The 7019-nt window shown below is 46.9% G+C and overlaps 1 pseudogene; it reads left to right on the top strand.

Annotated features, from left to right (window-relative positions):
- Window positions 1-4655: 4655 nt before the first annotated feature.
- On the top strand, window positions 4656-6393 carry LOC143539798 (9-cis-epoxycarotenoid dioxygenase NCED6, chloroplastic pseudogene; annotated as a pseudogene).
- The last annotated feature ends 626 nt before the right edge of the window (window positions 6394-7019 follow it).

Below are 7019 nucleotides of genomic sequence, written 5' to 3'. Positions count from 1 at the left end.
GCCTAAAGGTACGGAGAGGTGGGGACGAACCCGATGGAGCCGGCCTCTTTGCGCCGCTCACCGTCGTCTTCTTGGGCTCTCTGGAGGTAACAGTCTCAGCCTCCGGAGCGGTGGTCTTATCACCACCGGGATTCCCCGCCACCTCTTCGCTCTCGGTCTCCGAATCAGACCGAGGCACCGGATCAGCAGTGGAGGCCACCTTCTCCTTCCCCTTCCCGCCGGCAGCCTTCTTCTTCCGCACCAACGGAGGACCATCTGCGGATTCCTCATCAGAACATACGATTAAAGGAATTCCAGCAGAGGTTTCAACATTGAGGGGTCGAGGGTCGAATAGCGCCTTACCTGGCCGCCTGGCGCTAAGGATCTCGTGGCCTAGTGGATAGACCTTCACGAACCGATCCGCCGTTTGTTCTATGATGGGCAACTCGTTCTCATCTAGAGCGCGAGTACCCATCCGAGCGGGACCGTCAGCCTCCCGCGGGTTCAGGAGCGACTGCAAGTCGTTCCCCTCTGAAATAAACAGGAAAAAAAAGTTAGAAGAGATTCTAAATCAACAAAAAGAAACAAAGCATACCGTAAGGAACAGAGTTCGAACCGTATTCAAGGACGATTGGGATCTTATGCGCATCCGCATCCTTCCACACCCGGCTCATCCCCAGCATCACCATCCCGGACTCCGCAAACCGGTAAACCGGAGATTGGACTCGGGATATCTTCGAAAACCATTCCGCCTCCTCGTAGTTGGAGGCGTGAAGGCTGGGAAGTGCTTGCCCGTTCTTAAATTTCATGGCTAGGGGGATGGCGCGAGCGGAGATGTAGAAGAACTCTCGCTTCCACGAGCGAAGACTGCGCTCGGTTGCGCAAATCTTCAAACCCTTAATTCGGGTTATCAACGTGTACCACCCCTGGATGCACCTCTAAGTGTAGAAGGTCATCAGGCGGTCAACATAGGGCTCAATGCCCAGAATCCGGCACACCCACTCGAAGTGCCGAATCTTGGCAATCGCCATCGGGTGCACCTCGGTCAGGTGCACACCGTGCCTCTCGAGGACACGGTAAACAAACTTTGTCAATGGGAACCTAAGATTCCCATAAACAAAGAATGCAGCATAAACCCCGATCTTGCCTCTGGGGGCATCATACACCGTCTGGTGGGGTTCAGGAAACTCAGGCTCGAGAGACTCGAGCATGAACTTCCTGACGATGTACTGATACAGATCGCCAGGCAGAGCACACTGGCACTCGCCAGCAGTACTCTTGTCATCAGCTGTAGATTCGAGATCACGAGACGACATCTTGCAAAAAGAAAGAAGAAAACGATTTCAAGAGAATGCTCGACTGAAAGATGAGTATTCGCCGGAAATCGTTCTTAAGATGAAGAGAAGAGTGAAAGTGTGGATTACAAAGAACCCTCTCCCCCTTTATATACTAATCGCAATTAATGCGATGAATTTAATGCGGAGGAGAGAGAAATCGAAGGTGCAATGAAACTATGACACGTGGCAAAAAGCAAGCTGGCAACAGCTGTTGAAAGGACGCGTACCATTAATTTCGCGGCAACGCGCCCGAAAACTCGCGCCCATGCGCCTGAAAAAGCGTCTGGAATGACTATGTACTGTCACGTCACCATAACTTCCTGCACGTCCTGACACAGTCAGAAGAAACCGTCGCACGACGTTTCAGAGGTTTGGACTGTTCTTATCCTTTCACCAACTCTTCGAATTTCAAAGAAAATTCAAAAAAAAGATTCAAAAGTAGGCGGGAAAATACCCCTTACCTTGGTAACCAAGTAACCATAAGACGGGTGCTGGTACAGTGTCAAGGCAAAACCCTTCACATACTTAGCACCCGCAAGGAATTGGCACCAGGAATACCTTGGTAACCAAGTAACCATAAGACGGGTGCGGGTACAGTGTCAAGGCAAAACCCTTCACATACTTAGCACCCGCAGGGAATTGGCACCAGTAATACCTTGGGAATAAAGTAACCGTAAGACGAGTGCGGGTACAGTGTCAAGGCAAAACCCTTCACATACTTAGCACTCAGCAGGGAATTCAAGCCAAGAAGGATCTTCTGGGCCATGCTTGCGGAAACGGGAATAACATCCCCGCATGACGGGAACGTCGAGAACTATATTGTTTGAAACTCCAAGATGGAATTGGTGGTTTTAGCATAATTGATCACTATGTTGAAAACTATCAAAACCCCATGGAGAATCCACACAAGTGGGACTCAACGCTCCTGACTTGCGAGAAGGTTACAAACCTACCCGCTTCATACCCTAAGATCAAGCAGAAAAGTCGGGAATTTCTGCGTGACATCAGGAAAACCGCGGGGAGAATCACCACGGAAAACCTAAGATCTAAACCCTTTTCAAAACCCCTTGCTAAGTCCAAAAGTTCACCTCACTTATTAATAATTCATGAGAAGAACATTGGACTGGGGGGGACTTGAAGAGGTAGGTCCCAGCAGAGCCCAGTTGGACCCGCAACACTCACCTTGAACAGGGACGTCTGCGCAACGACCAACTGCTCCAGCAGGACCCACCATGCTCAGAGAACCTTACGCGCAGTACGCCAGCTGTACCCGCAGGGAAAGCCTCCCAATGGTGAAGTACCCCGCCTGTTCCCGCAGCTGCGGATACAAGCCATCAGGGAAGGCTACCCGCACTAATAGCAAGGCTACACGCACAAGGTATTAGCCACTTCAGTAGTCACATGAAGGAATGAGCAAGGCAGTAATACTCCCGCCTAAATGAGCCAGTCCGTATGCTTCTGGAAGATCTTTCGTACTATACCTACTAAGGTATGGGCGGAATAGACAATTTGACCAGAACAGCCCATGAACCAATCACAGGGTGACAGCTCACCGACAACAATACGAGGAGGAGCACCCTCTAGTACTGTTTGTCACTATTAGCCGCTGCCTACTTACCAACCCTTACGATGGGACGTGCGTAGCCTACAGTTGGTGGAACAGTGCGTAGCCGGCAGTAAAGGAACAGTGTACAGCCGACCTTTACTGTTGGCCGTAGCCTATCCACCAACCAGCATGGCCTGTGCGTAGTCCACTGTTGGTGGAACAGGAATGCTATTCAGCCGGCTGTACCTTCAAGGAAACCTATCTTCGGCTATAAATACTCCAACACCTTGGAATGGTAAGGACATCATCTGATATCTCAATCTTATCTAGCAATCTCTTAATATACATTTATATTCAGAGCAATCTAGTCTGATTCTCACGTCGGAGGGTGGTCACAAGGAGGAACCCCCCCTTCTCAGTGACGAGCTTACGGTGTCTGTTTTGCAGGTCCCCTGAAGAACAAACTTCTCTGCTGGACCTCATCCTCGTGGGAAAGATTACTTAACCCCCAGATTATCTATAATCTGCAGTGGGTTCACTTAGTGTTTCTTCATTGGCGCCATCCGTGGGACCCGCAAGACTCACCTTGAACAGGGACGTCTGCGCAACGACCAACTGCTCCAGCAGGACCCACCATGCTCAGAGAACCTTACGCGCAGTACGCCAGCTGTACCCGCAGGGAAAGCCTCCCAATGGTGAAGTACCCCGCCTGTTCCCGCAGCTGCGGATACAAGCCATCAGGGAAGGCTACCCGCACTAATAGCAAGGCTACACGCACAAGGTATTAGCCACTTCAGTAGTCACATGAAGGAATGAGCAAGGCAGGAATACTCCCGCCTAAATGAGCCAGTCCGTATGCTTCTGGAAGATCTTTCGTACTATACCTACTAAGGTATGGGCGGAATAGACAATTTGACCAGAACAGCCCATGAACCAATCACAGGGTGACAGCTCACCGACAACAATACGAGGAGGAGCACCCTCTAGTACTGTTTGTCACTATTAGCCGCTGCCTACTCACCAACCCTTACGATGGGACGTGCGCAGCCTACAGTTGGTGGAACAGTGCGTAGCCGGCAGTAAAGGAACAGTGTACAGCCGACCTTTACTGTTGGCCGTAGCCTATCCACCTACCAGCATGGCCTGTGCGTAGTCCACTGTTGGTGGAACAGGAATACTATTCAGCCGGCTGTACCTTCTAGGAAACCTACCTTCGGCTATAAATACTCCAACACCTTGGAATGGAGGAACCCCCCCTTCTCAGTGACGAGCTTACGGTGTCTGTTTTGCAGGTCCCCTGAAGAACAAACTTCTCTGCTGGACCTCATCCTCGTGGGAAACATTACTTAACCCCCAGATTATCTATAATCTGCCCGTGGGTTCACTTAGTGTTTCTTCATTGATGGTTTTTGAAAATGTTTTTGAAAATGTTTTTGAAAATGTTTTGAAATTTGACCTATTTTATGTTTTTTCTTTCTAATTTGGCCTATTTTGAGAATTTGCTCCTAATGCTGTTATCTATTTGAGTCCGAGGTTGAAGTGTTTCTTGATTCTAGCACAACAAAGAGTAAAATCTCTCTCAAATAACCCACGTGTCCCTAGTGTTGCCAGGTGGACCACCTTAGAAGCTCTCACGTGTGTGCAGTTTTTCACTTTCCCAGTTTCACAGTTCACTTTACATCTTATATATATTTCTCCAAATAAATTTCAAAAAAAAAATATATTTCTCCAAATCTCATTTTCCCACCCACTTCTCACCACCACCACCGTCGCCGCCTTCTTCTCAAAATAATATGAACACATCTCTTAGCCTCTCAAATTGTCCAACCAAACCATTAACACATATAGCAAGTCAATGCCCAACACCACCAACTTCCGTCACATGCACAATTGAAATAAACCATCAAATCTTTACAAAGAATATCACACCACTCAAGAAAATCAAACCACTAGATATTAAACCGGCTACTAAACCATTACTCGAACTAACCACCGTATCTCCTCCGGTTCTCAACCCACTTCAAAAGCTAGCAGCCTCTGCTCTAGACTTCATAGAAAGCTCACTTATGAGTCTAGAAAAAGATAATAAGCTGCCCCGACCGGTTGATCCAGCTGTTTAACTGGTCGAGAACTTTGCACCGGTTCCTGAGTGCCCAGTCCATCACGGGCTCGAGGTAACCGGTGCAATCCCTTCAGATTTACACGGGGTTTACGTCAGAAATGGCGCAAACCCCTTGTACCACCCGACAGATGGGCACCATCTTTTCGACGGTGACGGGATGATACACGCCAGTCACGTTGGGACCAAATAATAAAGCGAGCTACTGCTGCCGGTTCGCTCGAACCAGCCGTTTACAGCAAGAGTTATCTTTAGGCCGGCCTTGTTTCCCAAAGCCAATAGGCGAGCTGCATGGCCACCTTGGCTTGGCTCGGCTCGCGCTGTTTTACGCTAGAGGCTACGCCGGGTTGTTGGATACGGGTAACGGGGTCGGCTCAGCGAATGCGGGTTTGGTTTATTTTAACGGGCGTTTGCTCGCAATGTCGGAGGATGATTTACCGTACATTATTAGGATTAAACGGGATGATGATCTTGTGACAGATGGACGGTTTGATTATGACGGGCAGCCCGTTAATTGCGCATCCTAAAGTGGACCCTGAAACAGGTGAACTTTTCTCGTTGAGTTACGATGTTGTAAACAAACCTTACTTTAAATACTTCAGTTTTGAACCAAACGGTCGGAAGTCACGTGAGGAATCCATTTCACTAACCCAGCCGACGATGATACACGATTTCGCAATCGCGAAACATCATGTAATTATTCCGGATCACCAAGTGGTGTTCAAGTTATCCGAAATGGTTCGGGGCAAATCACCCGTGGTTTTTGACCCGAATAAGGTATCCAGATTCGGTATTTTATCAAAATCAGCTGAAATTGAATCGGGTATTCGATGGATCGACGAACCCGATTGCTTTTGTTTCCATATTTGGAATGCATGGGAGGAAGACGACTTAAATGGTGAAAAAATTATAGTAGTAATCGGGTCGTTCATGACACCACCCGATGCGATTTATAACGTAAATATAAACAACCCTCTACGTAGCGAATTAACCGAGATTCGGTTAAACACAAGAACCAAAGAGTCCGGGGTTATCGGATCGGGTATAAACTTGGATGCGGGTACCATTAATAATAAACGACTTGGACGTAAGACACGTTACGTCACTTAGCAATAGTTGAACCATGGCTGAAATGTAGTGGTATGGCCAAGGTTGATTTGGAGACTAAAAGCGTTAGGAAGTTTTTTTACGGAAATAATCGGTTCGGTGGTGAACCGTTTTTTGTTCCCGTAAAAAATGGTGAGAAAGAAGACGATGGTTATTTAATGAGTTATGTTAGAGATGAAGATAACGAGAAATCGGAATTGGTAGTAGTTGATGCTTCAAGCATGAAGCAAATATGTAGTGTGAAATTACCTGGTAGAGTGCCTTATGGTTTTCATGGTACCGAAGATTTGGATAATCAATACTAATTACTTAAAGAAAGAGTATTCATTTTGTAGATTGGGCCAACGGACCTAAGGAAGTAAGTGGTAAATTGGGCCGAAATACATTGTGCAGGCCCAATATGGGTATCTTCTTACAAGACTTGAAGGACCTTTACTATATAGGAATAGGATTTCTTGGGAGAGGTATGCTTGGGGTATCTACTTCTACAAGAACCTTTATTAGGTCATCTTCATTGGCTAAGGATGCTGAATTGCTGGAGAGAAGAGAGAGAATAGTTTTTCTTCTTTGTATGTGACTTCGTTCTAGGGAGTACCTATTGCAGATGCTTTTTAGATTGCCTGAAGTTGATTAACTACAAGTGTAAAAGCAATTGTTACGTCCTTGCTAGTGTTATGCACATGCTTAGATTGCCCGTAGTTAATTAACTATAAGGGTAAAAGCAATTGTCACGTCCCAGCTAGTGTTATGTAGGTAGTGGGACTTTCACAAAACCACACATTGGCAAGTATAGCCGGTTAACTAAAATCATAATTAATTTTCAATTTATTTATTATTATATTCTTTTTGTATAATGATGGGAAATATTTGTTGATTAGTTTGATTATGATTTGGACCCAACACCCTCCACACTCATTAATGGGATAACGAA

This window comes from Bidens hawaiensis, unplaced genomic scaffold, assembly GCF_021521415.1.
Source record: "Bidens hawaiensis isolate Kalapana, Puna unplaced genomic scaffold, B.hawaiensis_p1.1 tig00012057_1, whole genome shotgun sequence".
Taxonomy (NCBI): Eukaryota; Viridiplantae; Streptophyta; class Magnoliopsida; order Asterales; family Asteraceae; genus Bidens; species Bidens hawaiensis.
The sequence above is the reverse complement of the archived record's forward strand: the minus strand, read 5'-3'. Positions and strand labels throughout refer to the sequence as shown.